The sequence below is a fragment of the Camelus dromedarius genome, chromosome X (assembly GCF_036321535.1).
Source record: "Camelus dromedarius isolate mCamDro1 chromosome X, mCamDro1.pat, whole genome shotgun sequence".
Taxonomy (NCBI): Eukaryota; Metazoa; Chordata; class Mammalia; order Artiodactyla; family Camelidae; genus Camelus; species Camelus dromedarius.
The window spans coordinates 98786629-98811109 of NC_087472.1; positions in this window are offsets into that span (position 1 = coordinate 98786629).

Below are 24481 nucleotides of genomic sequence, written 5' to 3' on the forward strand. Positions count from 1 at the left end.
AACGCAGCTATGCCATTTTACATGCCTTCTCTCATCTGAACCAACAGCTCCCCTAGGTACCTTCATAAGCATATTGTAATATAAGGATTGGTTATTCATTCTGCATTTCATCCTTAAAAAATTAGAAAGGCCAAAGTTTTCAAATGAGGAAGTTTAAAATTTTAAAAATATGCACAGCAGAATAGTGATATGGATGCGTCCAAAGAGAATTGCCTGTACTTCCCTAAGACAAAATTGAAATATAGGCATAGTTCTTCTCTACCTTCCTTCTTTCGCCCTTTTCATGCCTCTCTTTTGCAATTGGGAACATAGGTCCTGATGCTTTCCCATGTCTGCTGGAGTCTCTCCATTGAACCATGTATACTATTCTGGCTTGCAGCCCCTGGACTCAGCTTCATACCTTGTTTGTCCTTCTATTCTCAAAATTTGCCTGTTTTATGTCCTATGTCTTACTGTAACAATTTGACATAATAATTTATTTGAGTTTATGGACTAAAGACTGTTGATGATTTAATATTTTAACCTCTTGGACTTGTTTTGACAGGCACTCCATGGAAGATAAAATTTTTTTAACTCAAAGGGAGAACTGGTGCAATTTCAAGCCCTTCACTAAGTTGGTGGGAGCAATGTTTAGGAGACAGGGGTTCAAGGTTTTTAACGGAGAGCTTGCCTGCTTTGTTTGGGTACTAAGCTGGCCCTGTACATATGGCCATTATTTTGGCAAACAAGACAAGATAAACATGTTTAAAGCCTGAAAGTGCACACTATGGACATTTTCTGTTGAAAAGAACTATATGGTTTTGTTAAAAGAAACTTTTCTACATTTTGTCCTCCTTTTAATGAATTATTTTTTTTCCTGTGGGAATTAAAGTCTCTTCCAGCTGTCTTCAATTTCATAACCAAAGTATCCATTTTTGTTACACTCAATCAGCTCTAATAATTACTTTGAAAACCTGAAATTTGTTAATCCAGGTATGTGGCTCATCCTGCTGACTACATGAATAGCAAATCTATCAGTTCTACCATGCGCAGTATTTAATGCTATGTTCGTTGCTGTGTGCAACTAATTTTTTTCCTTTTTGGCAGGAACTGGCTGACTGCATTTCATCAAGGGAATGTGGTGGCAGCTTCAGGCTTAAAATATTTTGACGTAATACAAGTGTGACTCTCTTCACTTGACTCAAGGCTGTCTGTTCCTTAGAAACAAATTTACTCATGGCTATGGTTTTGGGGGTTCAGCTGAATGGGGATTAAGTCAGTTACTAATGTTTTTTATATATCACTGGCAAAATGCATCTATTAAATATATGAGAATTTTATAGTTCAATCAGAAGAGAATTGTCATTAGAGGTAAAGCATTACTGAATAGACATATCATTTGTCATTATAATACAGCTAATACTTCTGCCTTGACTTGGCACTGAACAAGACAGAATCTTCTGCACATTTTGAAACTGTAATATTTTCTACTTTCTGTATCCTATTACCTTTTTCAAATTCCTGTGCTGAATCAATATCTATGAAATATTACAAAAATTTTTGATGTGTAAGCCATTAAAATGACATGAAGAACACCAAGCATTTTCTCCCAGAGACCTTGAATAAATGTTAGTTATTGACATTATTATCTAAGCAGAAATCTCAGCTTCATGATTACTATAGGATTAATAAGCAGCCCAACTTCCCATAACTAGTTCTTTGTGTATTTGGTAGCTAGAGACTAAGTCAGGACAGACTCCATTTTTGTCGGCATTTTCCTAAATGTTTAAAAAATATTCTTTGAGCACAAATGTTATCTGTATGTACACAATGCAGGAAAACAACCTGGATATTTAATAAACCTAGTTGTTAAATTCATTTTAAAATAAATTAATGATAAATATTTAAAAGAATGGATGAAACAACGATTAAATAAGTGAGTATGATGTGTATAATAGAACTATGTTTCATACACGAGGTCACATAACATAACATTCTTTTAGAAGTGGCAGAAGACCTTGAAGATCTTATAATCTAGCCCTTAATTTTGTAGATAAGGAAACAGACATAATATAATATGCTTGATCACAGTGTTAGTTGGTGACGGCCCCAAACTCTTAGTGATTTCCCCTCTTTCCATGACAAATCAGATGAGCTTTCTCCAGTATACCTTAGGCCCTGGGAGCTGCTTAGGGCATTACAAAGAGCATGGCCTTGAGAGGCAGAGAAACCTGGGATTGGAGCTCAATTTTGCATTTTCCAGTTGTGTGTTCCTTGGCGAGTCATTTAACCTGAACCTTAATTTCTCATCAGTAGCATAATATCTGTCTCACAGGGCCGTTGTAAACGATATAACTTGTGTAACGTACCCAGCAAAGAGTAATGCCCTTCTCTGCCTTTGATATAGCATATTGTAAAAGAATTATGTGAACAGAGGGTGTCAGTCAGTTCACTGATCCTACATAATTTACTTTTAATTTAAAGCTAACATCAGAGCTGATCTTACCATATCATTGTGTATCTGAAGGTGAGTAAGAATTTTATTTCCCCATAATAGGAAATCTCATTTCACTGTTTTCCCATTTGTATGGTCAGGCCACATGGCTGTTCTCTTGCTCTCTGTACATCCCCTGCTCAACCAGGCTCTGCTTCACTCACATGACTATCCAATCCTCTTAATTGTAGGGCTTAATTAGTAACTGCCTACATGCTTGCCCCCTGCCCCAGCTGCTGATTTCCCTGGTAACTGATGAGCCAACCTAATGGTAACCTCTTTCTCCCCCTGTAGCAAAGATTGCTGTCATGTCCTGCTTGCTATCGTACACAGTGGAGTGTCGCTTCAGGGCCCTTTGTTTTGGACTTGTTCAATTCTCTATCCATTAAACCATTGATGTCTCTGTCACTGTCTCTGAGCTCTTTCTTCAGACTTTTTTTTTTTTTTAAATTCAGAGGAGATTTTATTTTATTTTATTGAAGTATAGTTGATGTGTAATATATGTTTTTTTCATATTCCATTTCATTATAGGTTACTACAGGATATTGAAAATAGTTCCCTGTGCTATACAGTATAAACTTGTTGTTTATCTATTTTATATATAGTAGTAGGTATCTGTAAATCCCAAACTCCCAATTTATCCCTCCCTCCCCTCTTTCTTCAGTCTTAAGGCTGGATAGTTACAAGGCTTGCAGGCCTGCAGGATGCAGCCCAACACCATCTAAGAAAATGCAGATAATGAATTGGTTATAGTATAGACTGTTATGGATAATGAGTTATCTTATCTACTTGAATTCCTCCCTGTTAAATACATGAGAACTGGTGAAGTTCTCTCTCAATAGACACTCTGAAATTTTCTATGATTTTTTTTGTACTCCAGTCATACCTAAGTCACACCTTTGACTTTAGACCATTTATCCCTTTGGCCCCATTCTCCTGTTTGCTAAGATTCTGTAGGGAATTCTGGCATTGGGTACCAAGATTGCTGAAAGCAAATAGCACTGTCTTCCGCATCCTAGAATGACTGACAGTCTCCTAGAAAAGGAGATGTTGCATCTGCAGCAGGGAATCATAGATGCAAACTGAGGAAATTAAAAACAAGATAAAAGACCTAGATCATCAATCATCTTTGCCAGTTTATTTTTCTGCAGAAGTGGATTAAATCATTTTTTCTATGTTGGGAAATAAAATGAAGAGTAGCAGCATGACTTTTGCTCATTTTATTTTCTTCATCTGAAAACAAATAAAAAAAATCATGATGATGGAATGACTAAAACAAGACTTAGTGCATGATGAATACGTACTAGGGACTTGTGTATTATCACAATGCCCTGTAAACTAGGGAAACGGAGTCTTAGAGAGTTAAGTAATTTAATGAGGATCATACAGGGAGTGGATCTAATACTCAAACCCACATCTGCTTTTACTGCTACTTAATACTGACTGAATATTAATCAACCTACTTCTGTGGTTTTAAAACCACAGTGAAAAAAGTGAAGTACAGTCAAAATATGGATAGATTTGCCATGCTAAGTATTACCTATTGGAAGAAGACTAATCACTGAAAATCAATTTACCAAAGGCCATTCGCCTAAAGCTAATTTGTCAAATGACCATTTCACCAAATGACCGATTGGCCATTTTACTAAATTTAGAAATTTACCGAGAAATACGATTTGTATTCAAAGACTAAGAATACACATTAAATGAATGTACTTATGAATATATCCTTTATTAATTATTTACATTTAAATATATTTAAATTACTCCATATTATTCACAATCATCTTTCTTATAAATATGTTGATAAAAAGAATATGTTCGTAGAAGACTATGCTATTCTATGACCCTTAACTTTTGACCAATTGAACATTCCTTAAAATGCTTCTAAGAAGCATATGATTGTTGAATATATTAACTAAATTCAAGACTATTTCTTAAAACATGCTTTGGTAACTTGATAAATTTAGGAAGTTTGGCAAGTGGTCATGCAAACTTTTATGTGAATATAAATCACTCACAATGGTTATGTTAATCTTAGTGTGCATCATTTGGGGATCTTGTTAAATAGCAGATTTTGAATCTGTAGGTCTGGGTGTGGCCTGAGAATCTGCAGTTTCTAACAAGCTCCCAAGTGATGCCTATGCTGCCTGCTTCAGACCACATTATGAATAACATAGATTTATAGAGAATTAACTTTCACTGAGTCGATAAGGAGTGAACTGAACTAGAATTGTATACATCACACCTATTTTACTCCCTCACTGCACTGACCTTTGTTTAAGACACCCTGTATAAAGAATATTTTGCTTAGCTATTAACATGACTCATCTTTGAACTGGTACAGATTTGGGTAATGAGACAAAAGCAAAAAATTGCTTTATTATTGTGTCAGTAATCTAAACAGTTTGAGGAAAGCCATGATACCATCTGCTGTCCTGTCTAATTTCTCCTAAGCTCTCAGCATGAAATATGTCCATAAAATTTTTAGCAGTTAGAAACATGCATACTTAGCATTATTGCATAATAATGGAGTTTTAGCAACTCACCGACAATTTGAAGTACCTGTTTTCATTGCATGTAAATAAATGTGATCATGTTGGATATTTTGAAAACTAGGATAGAAAGAAATATGCTATGCATCATAGTTCTTTGACCTAAATTACCTTGATAAAATGAATTATTATTGATAGTCAAGAAGAAAATGTGTATTATCATCTACATCTGTGAAGAATACTTCATTATGCTGATAGAATTGCTTTTTGCTTTGAGAAAAATATCTTTCAAATAATAACTTCAAATATCTAGTTAAGTATGATTGGTAATAGAGCTGAGTTGTAGGTTTTGTTTAGTGCACGTCTCAACCTTGGCTGTATGGAATCACCGGGGGAGCTTTAGAAAAATCCTAATACTCAAGCCACTCCCCGGATTATCTAAATTTGAATAACTGGTATAGATTTTTCAAATTTCCCCAGGTGATTCTAATGTACAGACACAGTAGTGATGCTTTTCTTATTCTCTGAATTTATATAACTCGTCCTTATTCTTTCTTCCTGAGCATGCCATTATCACACTCACACAGAAGTCTTTCTGTTCTTTTGGTTATTTACATGTTGGACCATGTTAAGATGGCATAATTCTTGCCTGTAAGTTGGACCAAGGCAAAAATTCCAGTCAAAGACATACAAATATATGGGTAATGCTTATAAACCCACTGTTTATTATATGACAAAACTGAGATTCCCCCTAGGAAATGATTATTATTTGAACCTTATGTCTTTGATCTGGGTTCATATATAATCATAGAACAGCAAATAAGCAGAGAAACAAAGCAATGGCAATTTGAATGACATATGCAAGTAGTTCAACTCATTCCATTTGATAATATCTTCATGGCATGTAGTTCCATTTAAAAGTGCTGAGTTTAGAAACATATAAACACTATTTAGTGTTGTTTATTTTTTAAAGGTTCTACTGAATTTTGAAAAAGGTCATACGAAGAACTGAAAAAATGTGTAAGAAACTGGTGTGCTGGCATGTGGGCTTTTAATGACATTGCTGTGTACAGATATTGTTGTCTTCTATTTCTGGTTAAGAAATGGGGGTGCAGATTGGTATAATCCGGGGGATAAGCTCCTTCAAAGCACAAATTCAGGTTATTAATTTTTCACTCTCCCCTCACCCAATGTTTAACATTTGACCTAGCACATAGTAATAAATTTGGCTGATGTAGAGGAAGATAATCTGGGGAGAGACTCATATAGGTCAATATGATAGAATAAGGGTACTTTATTTCCAAAGCAATGATCTTAATTCAGAGGATCACAAAACTTAAACCTTCAGTAAAAAAAGAATAGGATCTCTTCAAAGATAGGGAAAATGGGTCAGATATAACGTTCAACAACTGATGAATAGAAGGAATGAAATAAGAAACCAGAAACTTTGACTCTGTTAAGCACTCATATTGTTATAGAAAGGGCTCTCTGTTGGACCAAACACAGATTAGCTCTTGTTTTTTCCAAAAGATCTTGTAACACATGATTAGGACTAAGAAGTAAATAAGACAGTAATGGTATAGAGAAGGGACAACATGGAGAAAAGGAATGGAGTCAAAAAGTGTTTGTAAAAAGCATATTTAGGAGAAAAAAATTATTGATTATTGAATTTGTGAATTTGAGGATAAACTAGACATTTATTAGGGTTGCTTTATTAAATTTTATTTCACTAATTCACAATTCTAAATTATTTATCAATAATCAAGGAGATAGTGGAAAAGAAACAGTAAGATATAGAGAGGGGGTTCTCAAACCTATGAAAATCAGTGTTCCCTTTTTATAACATAATTTTTAGGTCCTTTTTATTTCCCTGAAATGAAATTCATATGTAATATAACACACTTACACAGATGAGTTTTTTTAAATAAGAATTAAAGGTTTATTAGTGATAATTTCAACACTAACTCAGACAAAAGACTGTAATAATCACTTGTGACAGAGAAAAAAAGCATATGATTCTTTTTGGTTTTGTTTTTATTGAAGTATAGTTGATCTACAATATTATATTAGTTTCAGGTGTATAATGGAATGATTTAATATTTTTATGGATTATACTACATTTAAATTTATTATAAAATATTAGCTATATTCCCTGTGCTATACAATATATCCTTTTTGTTTATCTATTTTATACATAGTAGTTTGTATCTCTTAATCCCATATTCCTAATTTGAACTCCCTCCTTCTCTTTCCCCTGTGGTAACCACTATTTTGTTTTCTGTATCTGTGAATCTATTTGTTTTGTTATATTCATTCATTCATTTTATTTTTTAAGATTCCATATATAAGTGATAACATACAGTATTTGTCTTTCTCTGTCTGACTTATTTCACTAAGCATAATACTCTCTAGGTGCATCCATGTCACAAATGACAGAATTTCACTCTTTTTATGGCTGAATAATATTCCTCTGTGTGTATGTGTGTGTGTGTGTGTGTGTGTGTGTATCACCTCTTCTTTATTCATTCATATCTTGATGGACAGGTTGCTTCCATTTCTTGGCTATTGTAAATAGTGCTGCTATGAACATTGGAGTGCATGTATTTTTTCAAATTAGTGTTTTCATTTTCTTCATATGTATACTTAAGAGTGGAATTGCTGGATCACATGGTAGTTTTATTTTAGTTTTTTGAGGAACCTCCATACTGTTCTCCATAGTGGTTCCACCAATTTACATTCCCACCAACAGTGTGCAATAATTCCCTTTTCTCCACATCCTCACCAGTGTTTGTTATTTGTAGACTTTTTGATGATAGCCATTCTTACAGTTGTGAGGTGATATCTCATTATAGTTTTGATTTGCATTTCTCTGGTGATTAGTGAAGTTAAGTGTCTTTTCATGTGCCTGTTGGCCATCTATGTATCTTTTATTGAAAACTGTCGACTCAGATCTTCTACCTATTTTTTAATGAGGTTGTTTTTTTTTTGATATTGAGTTGTATGAGCTATTTGTATATTTTGGATATTGACCCCTTATCAGCCATATTATTTGCAAATATTTTCTCCCATTCAGTAGGTTGTCTTTTTGTTTTATCAATGGTTTCCTTTGCTGTGCAAAAGCCTTTAAGTTTAATTAGGTCCCATTTGCTTATTTTTGCTTTTGTTTCCTTTGCCTTGGAAGATAGATCCAAAAAAAATATTGCTATGTCATAGAGTGTTCTGCCTGTGTTTTATTTTCCTCTAGAAATGTTATGCTTTCTAGCCTTCCATTTATGCATTTCATCCATCTTGAGTTTATTTTTGTGTGTGGTGTGAGAAAATGTTCTAGTTTCATTCTTTTACATATAGCTGTCCAGTTTTCTTAGCACCACTTATTGAAGAGAATGTCTTCTCTCCATTGGATATTTTTGCCTCCTTTGTCATAAGTTGATTGACCATAGATACATGTGTTTATTTCTGGGTTCTCTATTCTGCTGCATTGATCTATGTGTCTGTTTTTGTGTTAGTACCATACTGTTTTGATTACTGTAGTTTTGTAGTATAGTCTGAAGCCAAGACGCATGCACCTTTATTCTTTGTTCTCAAGATTTCTTTGGCAATACGGGGTCTTTTGTGGTTCCATATAAATTTTAGGAATATTTTTCTAGTTCTGTGAAAAATGTCATGGGTATTTCAATAGGGATTGCATTAAATCTATAGATTGCTTTGGGTAATATGGATATTTTAACAATATTAATTCTTCCAATCCATGAATGTGGGATATTTTTATCTGGTTGTCTTTGTAGTTCTCTGTTGCTTTCTTCTTCTTTTAGTTTCTTTTCTTGCTGTTTGATGATTTTCTTTAGTGGTATGCTTTCTTTTTCTCTTGTTTTTGTGTATCTATTGTAGGTTTTTGATTTGTGGTTACCATAGGGTTCATATATGTTGACCTATAACTATATATACTTATTTTAAACTGGTAGTCATTTCGGTTCAAACACATTCTAAAAGAACTATATTTTTACTCCCTTCCCCACATTTTGTATTTGGATGCCATGTTTTACATCTTCATATTTCTCCCTTCACTTTTCGTTGTAGTTGTGACATTTTACAAATGTTTGTATTTTAATCTTCTTACTAGCTTATTTAAGTGGTTGATCCACAGCCTTTACTCTACATTTGCCTTTACTAGGGGGATTTTCCTTTGTTTATAGATTCTTACTTCTTATTGTACCCCCCTCTTTTTTTTTCAACCATTTAAAGAAAGCCTTTAACATATCTTTTATGGTAGGTTTAGTATTGATGAACTCTTTTAGTTTTTGTTTGTTTGAGGAGTTCTTTATCTCTCCTTCAATTCTGAATGATAATCTTGCTGGGTAGAGTATCCTAGGTTACAGATTTTCCCCTTTAGTATTTTAAATATGTTATGCCACTCCCTTCTGGACTGCAAAATTTCTTCAGAAAAATCCACTGATAGCCTTATAGGGGTTCCCTTGTATGTGATTCTTTGTTTTTTTCTTGATTTTCTTTGTATGTTTAACTTTTGCCATTTTAATTATATGTCTTGGTCTGGATCTGTTTGGGTTCATCTTGTTTGGGATCCCATTTGTTTCCTTTACCAGGGTATCTGTTTCCTTCTTCACGTTTCGGAATTTTTCAGTCCCAACTTTATCAAATACATTTTTGACCTTTTTCTCTCTCTCTTCTACTTCTGGGACACCTATAATGTGAATGTTGATATACTTGATGTTGGCCTAGAGATTCCTTAAACTGTTATTCTTTAGAATTTGTTTTTCTTTTTGCTGTTCTGATCATGTGATTTCCATTATTGTATCTTCCAGATTACTTATGTGTTTTACTGTATCATCTATTTTGCTGTTAATTCCTTCTAAGTATGTTTTTCATTTCAGTTATTGCATTCTTCAATCTGAGTGGTTCTTTTTTTATATTTTCTAGTTCCTTGTTAAAATTCTCACTCTTTACATCTATTCTTTTCCCTAACTCAGTTAGCATTCTTATTACTAATGCTTTGAATTCTATCTCATAAATTGTTTATTTCTATTTCATTAGTGTTTTTTAAGTGTTTTTCTCTTATTCCTTCGTTTGAAATAAATTCCTATGTCTTCTCATTTTGCTTAACTTTCTCTGTCTCTTGAAATTAGGTGAAACACCTTTTCTGGTCTTGAAGGGGTCTTTAGGTGGGAGTGTCCCTATGCATTCTGTGTGTGCATAGTGCCTTTGGTGGGAGAGGTAGCTCCAGCATGTACATGAGTAATGTCTTCCCTCTGGGTATGCTGGCAGCTATGTTAGGAGTTGGGGCTGGAGATGGAGGGGCTAGAGCCAGAGCCAAGCGTGAGCCTGGACTTCTCTGCTCAGTGGCCAATGCCACCCTATTGAGTGTGTGGGGGGGCAGTTCCCAAGTTGCTGAAGCAGAATGCCTGAGGATCAGGTCCAAGCTGGCTCCATTCCCTGTAAGTGTGTGTCCCCCACTTCCTAGCACAGGTACCCTTGCCCCAGAGGAAGGCAGTGCTGGAGCAAGAGGGGCTGGAACAGGCACTCAGCGTGGGCTGAGGCACTGGCTGTGGCAGTCCCAGCATCAGTGAGAGTCCTGAATGCTGTTCCTGGTTCAAGCTGCCTCTGTCTTTCACAGCCACACACTCCCCTCAGCCATGACAACCCTGACCCTAGTGTGGAGCTGCCTCTTGTAGTAAGAAGGGTTGGAACTGGTGCTTGGCTCAGGCTGGGGCATGCACTGGGGCAGTCACAGGAAACCACCCAAAGTCCCTGGCAGTTTCAGTCTGCTTCCACAGCCTTGTTTTGGGAATACGCAAGAATGTGCATACTCTTCATGAGTGGAATGTAGGTTTCTTACAGCCGCACTGTCAGTCCCAGTGGTCTTCAAACCAGCTAAGGGGACTTGTCCTCTTGATGTCACACCCCAGGACTAGGGTGCCCAATATGTGGTTTGCATGGCTCACTCCCTAGGGAGGATCTCCAAGCCCATGTAACCCCCCTCCTCTTCTGTGTCCCTTCCCAGGGGTACAGGTCCCTACTTAATTGCCTCTCTTCTCTTCCTACAGGACTCTGTGGATATTTCTTAAAGCCTTAGTTGTATAAGAGTCGTTCTGCCAGCCTCCAGTTTGTTTTTAGTGAGAATTGCTCCATATGTATATTTTTTTGATGTGTTCGTGGGGAAAGGTGAGCTCTGCATCCTTCTACTCTGCCGTCTTGATCCTGTCCTCACACAGATACATTTTTAAAAAGCAGTAAAACATCCAAATTGTAGTATAAAGGAGAAATAAAAGGAAAGTATAATAAATGTGTTTCAGTGATGTGTTTTATAGTATGTAGTTCATTTCAACAATGTATTTTATTACATATAATACATTACATAGAAATATGTAATTTATAATATATTTCAATATGTGTATAGGCATGATTACACTTTAAAACATGATGTCAATTGCTTGCATCCATTATTATAATCTGTGAATACAACAGCTACAGATGCAGATCAATCCAGGTGTGTTGTACTAGTAACTCAAATATGTACACAGCATTGCCTTAGGGATATGATTTTCCTGAAAGGTAAATAACTCTTGTTAAAGTTCCAAAGAAGGCTCATGAAACAAAATACAGCCTTGCTTTGATTTATACAGTGGTTGCATTTCTATAAAATTCAGTGCAGATTAATACCTTTCAAAAAACACTTTGTGTGACATGGAGTTAGGTTCTAAGTGTAAATACTTATAAATGGGATTTTCACTTACATGGCTATCAGGGAAGATATTAGAAACTTCTGTGGGATATAGAACAGTTGTTTGCTGTATGTCAGTGTTTTACCCTGGCCCACCAAATGGCAGTACCATCCCCAAATCATTGTGAAAATTAAAAATTCTCTTTCAAGTTTCCAAAATACTCATTATTGGCAGTTCATATCCTGATAGGTGTTGGGGGTCAGCCACAGACTTCAGCCAAAGGTTTGTTTTACCTCTAACACTAACATTCTCTGTCCTTGGGCAAGTCATTGTATCTTTTTGAATCTCAGTTGAGAGAATGGTGGGGGGATGGAACTAGGGATGCATAAAGCCTATTTTGCAGTATAAGGTGGAGAGAGACTCGTCTTCAGAGTGTATCAGTCATACAGCAGCTTCAAGACTCTTAGCTGCTAGTGCTTTGGGAGATCTTGTTCAATATTCTTCTGGAGTTCAGACCACATCAATCTCAGGATAAGAGTTATACTTGTTATGAATCAAATCTTTATTTTTTCTGTTGACTCTTGCTTTATTAGACCACCCAGTCCTTTGAGAAAATCAAGACTAGAAAAATTTTCACTGGTACTCATCTCCATGCACTAACTGATTCCCAAACCCTGCCCCAAACCTTAAGTATTCTCATTGGACCTCCAAATAAGAGCCTGTTTCCCACCTTACACCTTGGATGCATTGGAATGTCAGCACAGGCTGTTTGATCAGGCTCTCTGAGTCTAGTCAGGGAGAAAGAATGAAGACATCATTGGAACTGAGAGCGTGTTTCCAAATCCTAGATTCTCACTCTCCAAAAGGAAGGTGAAAAAGTAAAATACCTTCAGCTTATTTTGGAGTAGTGCTAATTGCACATCTTTTTCCTCTTTATAGTAGTAAGCAGAGTGATAGATGGTATTAATTTGTTTACAAATCTTTCCCTCCCTGCCCTTGCCATGGATTGTGAATGTAGAGAATATACTTCCTCAATCCACTAATGTTTGGCTTAGTCATAAGATTTGCTTTAGCCCATTTAAAGTGGGCAGAATTGAGAGTATGACAGTTTTCAGTTGTAGGCTTCAAAGAAATATGGAAGGTTTCTGTCAGCCCTCTTATAAACCTATCCTTTGTCATGAAAAGAGCTTGAACTGTTGAACAGCTACTGGTTCCAGAATGAAGGGATATGCAAAATAGACGTATGGTCAGTCATAGTCGGGAGCCAAGACATGTAAGCTCAGTCAAGTCCATTTGGCCAACAGCTGACCTGTATAAGTGTCAGAGAAATATGTATTTGTGGTTTTAAGCCACTGAGAATTGGAGAGGGGAGGGGAGGGAGAAGTCTGTTAAGCAGTCCTAATGTTAAAAACCTGACTGATAAAGCAGACTAGTTCCACAGTAGGCACCTCACAACATTATGAAAGAAGACACCACACATTAAGTTGTGGTCAACAGCCAGGTTTGCCCCTTGAAAAAGAGGATCTAACTTCTCTAACTTGGAGATTCAGTAAGGTACTTAAGGTTTTTGGCAAAGAGTGAGGATCAGGTAGTAAGAAGAGATGATTACCACTGAAAGTTTTCCTAGCCTAGATTTTCTCAAGGGATTGGGTGGCTTAAATAAAGCACTAGTCATATGATAAAAGGAAAATTTGCACTATATCATGGGTAGCTCTTATCTTGAGAATGGTGATATCTGAGCCCCAGAAGACTATTGGCCAAGATGCCCCCAAAGCATTAGAAGTCTCAAAGCTGCTATATGATTGATATCCTCTCTGGTCTCCTTATACTTTAAAATTATTTCATTCAATGGAATGAATGAAAAAGAGGAACTCCATTGGAAGTGGTTAGTAATAGTAGTAAAACAACACTCCATGTGTCTGAAAAAAATTGAGGAGAAAAATCTGAAGCAGATAGAAGCAGTTTGGTGTGAATTGTAATGGTGCCCATATTGGAGTGCTGCTTCAAAGTTAATTAGCACTTAGAGACTTGGTAATGAAACCTGAACAGTTATGCTGGAATGAGGGGCATCATTTACACAGCTGAAGGGAATGCTTGGATTGCCAATTGAAGTTACTGTGGAGAACCTTATTAAATTAAATCTAATGAAGGAATGGGATGAAACATCATCAACTATATTTTCATCAACATTTTAAATTTCAGAGGATCATAGAATATTTTCAAGCTGGAAGGGATCTTGGAGTTTGGTCTAATACTTTCAATTTTACCAGGAAATTGATGCAAGAAAATTGAGTAGTTCTGCCTAAACTCACAGATAGTAGCAAATTTAGCACTGGAGTCCAGGATCCTGAGTTTACTGCCTCTTTTCATCTTTTGTTCTTTGTTTTTTTAATTCTTAATTTTAATAATTTAATCAAATTATCCTAGGAAATAAAGAGAAATAAAGGAAAAATTCCCTTAAAACTGCTACCTAATCTGTTTCTTGAAAGTTTGATATTTTGCTGAGTGGGTATGGGTGATTGGTTTAGACCCTTAGCTTCTTTACTTTCTGCTCTGACAACGTTTTGAAGATATTTTTCTTTCTGCTACTATTACTTGGAAATTCCAATACTTCAAAGCCTTATGTAAATTTCACTTCATAGAGGAGGAGCTGGCAAAACAAGTGGCAACATGAGAGGTTTTTAAAGTCCTGAGGACGTATACTAACTAAAATATAGGTCTCTGTTTAAGGGAGGATAAAGAATGTCTAGATTACTTCCTGCTTACTCTTAGTGAGTTCTGTGTAACGTTTTTTAATTGAAAACTTTATTTGAGATAATTTTAGATCACATACAGTTGTAAGAATAGCACAGAGAAATCCAGTGTACCCTTTACTCAATTTCTCCAAATGGTAACATCTTGCAAAACTATAGTATGGTATCACAAAGGACATTGACATTGATATAATCTACCAATCTAATTCAGATCTCCTGTTTTACCTTTATTCTTGTGTATGTGTGTGTATGTCCTATATAATTTTATCATATGTGCTCACTAGTATGGTCAAGCAAAAAAAAAAAAATAGTTCTGTCACTGTGAGGATCCCTTGTATTGCCCACCTCCCTCTTCCTACCCAGCCCCAATCCTGATACCTAATCTGGTCTCCATTTCTATAATTTTGTCATTTCAAAATGTTATATTAATGGAATTATTCAGCATTTAACCTTTTAGGATTAGCTGTTTTCATTCAGCATAATTCCCTGGAAATTCATCCAAGTTGTTTTGTGTATCATTCCTTTTTATTGCTGAGTAGTATTCCATTGTATGGATATACAGTAGTTTGTTTAATCAATTACCTGTTAAAAGATATCTGGCTTGTTTTCAGTTGTTGGCTATTATGAATAAATCTGCTATGATCATTTGGATATAGGTTTTTGTGTGAACAAAAGTTTTCATTTCTCTGAGATAAATACCCAAGACTGCAATTGCTGGCTTATGTAATAATCACATATTTAGTTTTTTTTAAACTGAAGTATAGTCAGTTACTATGTGTCAGTTTCTGGTATACAGCATAATGTCCCAGTCACACATATATATGCATATATTCATTTCCATATTCTTTTTCATTAAAGGTTATTACAAGATATTGAATATAGTTCCCTGTGCTATACAGGAGAAATTTGTTTTTTTATCTATTTTTACATATAATAGTTAATATTTTTTTCACATATATAGTTTTTAGAGAAATTGCCAGGACTATTTTCCAGAGTGGTTGTACCATTTTACATTCCCACCAGGAATTTGTGAGTAATTCACTGTCTCCATGTCATCACCAGCATTTGGTATTGTCACTATTTTTTATTTTAGCCATTCTGATGGATGTATAGTGATATCTCATTATGGTTTTAATTTGCATTTCCCTTATGGTCAATTATGTTGAACATCTTTTCATGTACTTGATGTGATATTATTTTTTTGGATACAATTATCAAGTTTCTCCTTTTATGGATTTTGCTTTTGATATGAAGTGTAAGAACTATTTGCCTAGCCTTCGATCCTAAAGATTTTCTCCTGTTTTTTCCTAACAGTTTTATATTTTACATTTAAGTACATTATCCATTTTGAGTTAATTTTTATATAACAGATGAGGGTCAAGTCAGGGTTTTCCTTTTCCCATTTGTATCCAGCTGCTCCAGTACTATTTCTTGAAAAGGCTATCTTTCCTCTTTTGAATTGCTTTGTATGCATCTTTGTCAAAAATTAATTAAAAATATTGATTTGAGTCTTCTAGGTTCTCTATTACATTGGTCTATTTGTTTATCCCTTTGTTCATACAACATAGTTTTGACTATGTAGCTATATATTAAATGTTAGTATTGGGTAGAGTGATTCTTCCTGCTTTGTTCTTTTTCAAGATTGTTTTAGGTATTCTAGGGCCTGTGTCTTTTCATATCAATTTTAGAATAATAATCTGATATCTATAAAAGTATTAATGGAATTCTGATGGGAATTATAACCTATAAATCAGTTTAATGAGAATTGGTACCTTTGCTTTGTTGTCTCCTCTAATACTTAAACATGATATGTCTCTTCACTTATTTACATAATCTTTGATTTTTTTATCAGCATTTTGAAATCTTTAGCATACAAAACCTGTATGCATTTTGGTAAATGTATAACTAAATATTTACTTTTCTTTGGAGTCATTGTAAATGATATCACATTTTAAATTCTGCATGTTTATTATTAGTATGTAAAAATGCAATTGATTTTTGTTTGTTAATATTGTATTTTGTAACCCTGCCAAACTCACTTTTAATTCTAAGATTTTTTCTGGAGATTCGTTAGGATTTCCTACATAGATAATCATTTCATCCACAAATAGGGACAGTTTTATTTTCTTCTTTCCAAACTGTACCCTTTTTATTCCTTTTTCATATGTTATTGCAGTGGTTCCAACTTCAAGTTCTATTTTGAATAAGACTGGTGAGAATGATCATCCTTCCCTTGTTACCAGTCTTAGGGAAAAAGCATTCAATCTTTCTCCATTAAGTATGATGTTAGCTTTTGGTATTATGTAGATGTTCTTTTTCAAGTTGAGGTAATTTTCCTCCATTCCTAAGTTGCTGAGAGTTTTTATCATAAATGGGTGTTCTATGGGTAATATAGAAATGATTTTTCTATATCAATTGATATGATTATACTACTTTTCTTCTTTAGTCTGTTTATAGGGTGGATTACATTGATTTTCAAATGCTAAACCAGATTTTCAGAACTGCGATAAATCCTACTTGGTCATGGTCATCTTTCTACACACTTTTAGATATTGTTTGCTAATGTTTAATTTTGAGAATTTTGCATATAAGTTCATAACAGATTTTCTGTAACTTTTTTTTTTGTACTGTCTTTGATTAGTTTTGGTATAAGAGTAATACTGGTGTCATAGATTGAGTCGGGATGTATTCCATCCTCTTCTTTTATCTGGAAGAGCTGGTATAAAATTGATGTTAATTATTTCTTAATGTTTTGTAGAATTCTCCTGTGCAACTATCTGGGCCTGGAGATTTCTTTTACAGGAGATTCTAAATCATAGATTCAATATCCTGAATAGGACAATTGAGATGATCTGTTTCATCTTGTTTGCATTTTGTAGGAATCGGTCCTTTTCTTTTAAATGGTCATATTTATGAGCATTAAGTTGTTCATATTTGTATTGATTTCCTAGGGCTGCAATAACAAATTACCACAAACTGAGTGACTTAGAACAACAGAAATTTATTGTCTCCTACTGTAGGCTAGAAGTCCAAAATCAAGGAGTTGATAGGGCCATGCTCCCTCTGATACCTGTATGGGAAGGATCATTCCTTGACTCTTTCAACTTCTAGTAGCCCCAGTTGTTCCTTGGCTTGTGGCAGCATAATTCTAATCTTTGTACAGTGTTCTCCCTGTGTCTCTTCATATCATCCTCCCCATATGCGTGTCTGTCTCTGCATCCAAATTTCTCATTTTTAAAAGGACACCAGTCATATTGAATTAGAGCCCACCCTGAATGACCCCATTTTAACTTGATTATCTTTGTGAAAATCCTATTTCCAAAAAAGGTCCCATTCTGATATGCTAGGGGTAAGGACTTCAATGTATCTTTTCTGGGGGGGGGGGCATAATTCAATTCATAACAGTATTATTCCCTTATTTTCATTCTAATAGCTTCATGAGTTCTAGCGATAGCCTCTGTTTCATTCCTGATATTGGTGATTGTGTACTCTCTCTTTTTCTGTCAGTCTTGCTAGAGGTTTGTCAGTTTTCTTGATTCTTTCAAAGAACCAGCTTTTTGTTTTATTGATTTCCTCTTTTGTTTCCAATTTTCAATTTTATTAATTTCTGCTCTTATCTTTATCATTTATTTCCTCTTGTTTGCATTGGATTTAGTTTGTTTTTCTTTTTCTAGCTTCTTGCAGTGGGAACTTAGATTAATTGATTTGCCACTTTTCCTCATTTCTAATATAAGCATTTCATACTATATATTTCCCTCTCAGAACCTTTAGCTGCATCCCACATATTTTGACGTGCTGTATTTTAATTTTAATCTATCTTTAAATTTCCTTTTAGACATCCTCTTGGACCTATGGATTTTTTTGTGTGTTATTTAATTTCCATGTGTTTAGATATTTTCCTATTATCTTTCAGTTATTGATACCTAGTTTGATTCTGGTATGGTAGGAGAACATAGTCTGTATGATTTCACTTCTTCTAAGTTTGTTGAGGGTTACTTTATGGCCCAGGATACAGTCTATCTAGTGAATGCTCAGTGTTGAAAAAATTGTGTATTCTGCTGTTGTTGGGTGGAATGTTCCATATATGTCCTGCTGGTTAAGTGTGTTGTACAGATTTTCTGTATCCTTGTTGATTTTCTATTAGTTTGATCTCTTGTTGAAAGGTAGATTTTGATGTACCCAACAATAATTTTGGATTTGTTTATTTTTCCTTTCAGCTCTATCAGTTTTTGCTTTATATATTATGAGGCTCTTTGGTTAGGTATCTACACATTTAGAATCATTTTGTCTTCCCAGTATATTTATCCTTTTGTCATTATGTAATATCCGTCTTTGTTTTTTGTAGTTTTATTTGCTTTGAAGTCCTTTTTATCAAATATTCATATAGCCACTTCTGCTTATTTGTGATGTTTGCATGGTGTATCTTTTTCCATCTTTTTGCTTTCAACCCATATATGTTGTTGAATTTGAAGTCAGTCTCTTGTAAACAGCATGTAGTTGGGTCATGCTTTTTGAGCTGTTATGCCAATCCTGGTCTTTTGATTGGTTTACGTAGATCACTTACATTTAAAGTAATCATTGATATTTTAGAGGTTAAGTATGGCATTTTATTATTTGTTTTCTGTTTTTTTCCCCACTAGTTCTCATTTATTTGTTTCTCTTTCATGTCTTCCTATGTGTTACTTGACTATTTCTTAGGATTCCATCTTGATTTATTTATAGTGTTTTTGAACGTCTATAGTTTTTATAGCAATTAATCTGGTTGTCATAGTATATATATGTGATATCTACTGATACTAATATTTTACCACTTATAATAAAATATGAAATCATACTTCCATTTACTATTCCATTTACCATTTCATTTATACTCCCTACTTTTAAATATCATTGTCTTGAGCATCAGATTATAATTTTTGTTTTGATTATCAAATATTATTTATAAAACTCATGCAGATTTTTATTTTTAATACCCATATTTTTGCTCTTTCAGTTGTTCTTTCTTTCTTTTTGATGCTCTGAGTCCCTCTTGTTATTTCCTTTTTATCTGAAGAAATTCCTTTAGCCAGTCTTTAAGGGTGTATTTGCTAGTGACAAATTCTTTCAGTTTTCCTTCATCTGAAAATATTTTTATTTCCCCTTCATTCCTGAAGGATAGTTTCACCAGATATAGAATTTGAAGTTGACACTTTTTTTTCTTTTAGCATTTGAAAAATGTTTGCCACTTCCTTCTGGCTTTCATGGTTTCAGATATCATTTTAATTAGTGGTCCTCTCTAGGTAATTTGGTGTTTCTCTTGGTGTGTTTTCAAGAGACTTTTTCTTTGTCTTTAGTTTCCAGAAGTTTAAATATGATGAGTATTATTTTTGGACTTATCCTACTTTAGTATCAGTCAGCTTCTGAAGTTTGTAGGTTTGTGTCTTGCCAAATTGGGAAAGTTTTCAGTCATTATTTCTTCTTAAACTTTTTCAGCCCCACTCTATTTCTCCTCTCTTTCTATGATTCTGATGATAGGAAACTTGGATCTTTTATCATTGTCCTGCAAGTCTCTGAGGTTTTGTTTGTTTTTCTTTTTCAGTCTATTTTTCTCTCTGTTTTTCAGATTAGATAAATTCTATCACTTCTTCCTCAAGTTCACTGATTCTATTCTCTATCATCTCAACTTTACTCTTGAGCCCATCCACGAAGATATCTTTTAAAATTTCTTATTCTATTTTTCAGTTTTATATTTCCATTTGGTTCTTTTATAATTTTTTATTCTTTGCTGAGATTTTCTATTTTTTCATTATTTAGAAGAGAATTTGTAATTGATTGTTGAAACTTTTTTTAAGATGGCTACTTTAAAATCTTTCTCTGATAATCTCAACATCTGACTCATCTAGTGTTGGTATCAGTTGATTATTTTTTCTCATTCAAGTTGTGATTTTTTTGCTTCTTGGAATTATGAATAATTTTTAAATTGTATACTTAATATTTTGCTATTATGTTAGGAGACTCAGAGTGCCATTTAAATCTTTTATTTTAACAGGCTGTTGCCCTCTTTAAGTTTAGCAAGGAGGTCTTGGTCTACTTTTGTGGGCTCTAGTTCCGATGACAGTTTAATTTTCAGAGCTTTTACAGTAATTTGGTTTACTTGGTTTATCTGGTGTCACTGGGTCTCCCACTAGTCTCTACTGATGCTGCTGAGGAGGTGGAAATGTCCAGTTTTTTTAGATGGGAGAGGAAAGTCAGTCTCAAGCTTGTGGGGATAAAGAGGCTCCCCAGGTTGGGCTGCTTTTTGCAGCAGCACCTCTCTACGTACTGCCTGGCTGGTCTCATAAAGTTTTAAAGTCTTTTAAAGTTATTTAATCCATCCTTTCATTTATTAATTTATTCAGTAAATAAATACTTATGGGCCACTCACTATAAGCTTGTCTCTGGAATTTTTATGATTCTCCAATTGTTGACAAATAAGAATTCATAAGTATTCTTAAGAATTACAATCCCACAATTGAAGTGGTTGTGGGAATGTAAGATCTGAAGTGACCTTAATCATAGTTTAAATTTAGCTAAAGCTCAGAAACAAAGGTCTAACTTTATTTTTCAGAGGTATAGCTAAATGAGAAATGTAACAAGGGAACATTTGACTCAAGGGTATTATTCAATTATATGTTTTGTACTCCTAGTTTTACACTGTCATTCTAAGTATTTATTTGTCTTTTAGTGCATTTTATTATAGAAAATTCTACTTATCTTTCAAGACTATATCTAGCCTTTTCTGATTCCCTCTAGATTTGACTTGTTCTCTTACTATGCATTTGGTACTATAGTGATTGTAAAAATGGCTCCAATCTTCCACTCCTCCCTGCATCCACTCCTTTTGTACTGATACTTTGCTGCTCCTCACATCAAGAGATGGAGCCTATATAATTACTCCTTAAATCTAGGTTGGCCTTGTGACTTTTCCTTGACCAATGAAATACAGTGGGAGTGACAGTGGTCCAGTTTCAAGCATGGGCCTCAGGAGTCCTTAAGCACCTCTCATTCTTATTCCTCTGCCCTTTTCCATGAGAACTGTCTTGGGCTAGGCTGCTGGGAGATGAGCAAGCACAGGGAGCAGAGGTAAGTGGTTCCCACTAAGACTTTTGTAGACCATAAATAGCTGTCTTGCAAGTTGACTTCATGACTGTCTCATCCACTAGACATGTGTTTTTGGAGAGTTGGAACTATTTACTTCAGTATCCTTTGAGTCTGGGAAAATATCAAGTGCATAATGAGTAGCTGGCAAAATGCTAATAGAAAGGATAAATAAACAAGTGATCAACATTGATGAGTTGGAAGACCAAAAGGAGGCAAAAACAAATGTGTTGTTGCATAGTGACAGTTTATTGCCAATATAAGATTAATTGTTATTGGACAAAAGGAATGCTAAAATATGTGGTTAAACTGTGAGGCTATTTAAAGTAAATAAGTTTTTTAATTAGATTGAGTTAAATATGGTTCTTCTTTGTAAAAACTTAATTAGAATTAAGGAAAACCATATCTTATTTCTCCAAAGAATATGTTATCTTCCTTAAATAATATCTGAAAAGTAGAGGGAAAGAAGGAAAAAGTATTATTTAGCCTTGATTTAATGAAAAACCTTTGAATGGAGAATTATTTTCAGCCTTAATATTATGCCTTTTGGTTTGTTTATTTTTTAAATATGCAATAATTAGCTAATCTTGGCCATGTTCTTGTGAATAGTAAGATCTATTACCTACATTGCACAGTCGAGCAAGGTATTTAGACACAAATAAGAACTCTTAGTAAAAATACAGAGACTACTCAGAAAGGAAGGCCTTGATGCTTTGCCATGATATGAGAAAAGATGGAAGGTGGTATCAATTTTCTTAGAAAATGGTCACTGGACACTTAACTTCCACTGTATTTTTATTATGACAGGACTTAATTTCCTACTGACATTTTTTTTCAAGAACAGTTCTGGATCATCTCAAGAGCAGAGGATTATAATTTGGTGGCTGAAGAGGCCTTTTTACTGCAATGAAAGAAAAAGGGTAACAGGGAATCAGAACATATTAATAAAAGGTTTAGGAATAACCAAGAGACAGAAAAGCTGGAGAGCAAATCTTTTTTCATCATATCTCTTTTCCATGCACTCTATGACCTCCATATTTATTGTGTTCTCTGAAATGTAGTGCTATATGTGTAATTAAGAATGGGTTCTACATGTGCTCTCTACTTGCAAACATGTAGTTGCTACCATGGCAACAGCAAGAGAACCAACATAAGAGGCACTCTCTGATTAATGTAATTACACAGCAAGCTGTATAATACCCTTAAACACCATTTATTTCTGCATGAAGAAGACATTAAAATGGGTATTATGTTCAGCAAGTTAACATCCTCAAATTCTTTAGGATCACATGGTTTTTATGACATGATTAAGATAACATTTATCTTGTTCATTCAAGATCATAGCCTAGGAATAGCTGTTGTATTTTAGTTCAATTCAATTCCTCAGAGTAATTGTTGAATGCCAACTATGGGGCAGAAGCTATTTGGACCTGCAAATATTACAACAATGTGTATGATATGACCACTGCTCTTAAAGACCTCACAGTCTAACAGGCCTAGATTATTACCAAGCAAAATAGGATTTTTTAAAGCATGGGGTGTTGCAGTAGACTGGAAAAACACTATTAATCCTTGTGAGTTGTCAGGGCATATTGTATCAGTCAGGGTCTCTGCTGGAAACAGATGGCACACTTAAACTGGGTAATCTGAGAAGAGTTTAATAAAGGCACTATTTACAAGATATGGGCGGGGAACAGGGAAACTACAGAGTTAGTGGAATACCTCAGAAGATGGTCACAGCAAGGTACCATCAGCACTGAAGGGACAAAAGAAGAAGGTACAAGGGAACCTGGAAAGAAAGATGGACTGCATGATAGAAAAAATTTTTTTAAATTTCTTTTTTCTTTTTTTTAAATTGAAGTACAGTCAATTATAATGTGTCTATTGCTGTACAGCACAATATCCCAGTCATGTGTATACATACATATATTTGTTTTCATATAGAAATTTTCATTTTCAGTTGAGGTGGTGGCCAGTCATAGTCAGAGAGTTAGAGGAATAGATATCTGGACCTTTCTTTTTTATTGTCCTCTGATCTGCTGGTGCTTCTCCCATAGTCTGAACCTAACAGGAAACCAGAAGGTAAGGAAACCCTTTGATATAATTTATACAATTCAGTCTCCCAGAATACAAAGTAGGTAGAGAAGAGTGGAGAATAGATCTAGGGAGGAATCCGGAGCAGGGAAATTGAGGATATCCAGGATACATGTACATATTTAGGCATACTCGCTAAGGGCACACACATGCATATGTCCATACTCACATACCAGATATATATATATCTCCAAACTTTTGTATCTGCATACAGTGTCTATCTCTCTCTTCTTTTTGCTTAGAATGTCTCCAGATATTTTTATATTTGTAGAAGATCATTGAGGTCTGAGATCACTTCTGTCTCCAGCACCATTAAAATTTCAATAAATATGACCCCATGCATCATTTTTCTCTCCAAGTGACATATGGACTGAATTACTTATAGGTTGGGTGGTCATCACCGAACATTTCTAAACCACGCATCCATGACAGTATGCTACTATGGGAATAATCTGAAATGGGCGGAGACAGTCATTCAACAAGCAATTTTTAACATGTACTGATTTCCTGAGTTTGTTTCATTGACTTGGCTAAAAAGAAACATCAGCATGAGATCATAGGACATGAAGAAAGAAAGAAGTTGGGATATCTCTTCCCTGTTCCACCCTGCTTTTCACCTTGGTTCTGGCTGTGGTTGAGTCCCTCCATGGCTACAGCTTCTGCTGGGTGTTTCCTCCTCCACCGTTCCAGCTCTCACTGGTTTCTGTTATTAACTATTTCCTCCCCTTTCCCCTTCAATCCTAGGGTTGGTAATGGCTTCCAGCTATGACTCATCTCTGAATGCTTCAACCTTATTTGTTGTTTCCCTTAACCTCACTCACACATCTGAAAGTAGTCCTTTATTAAAATCTCCTCACTGAATCATCTGAGTAG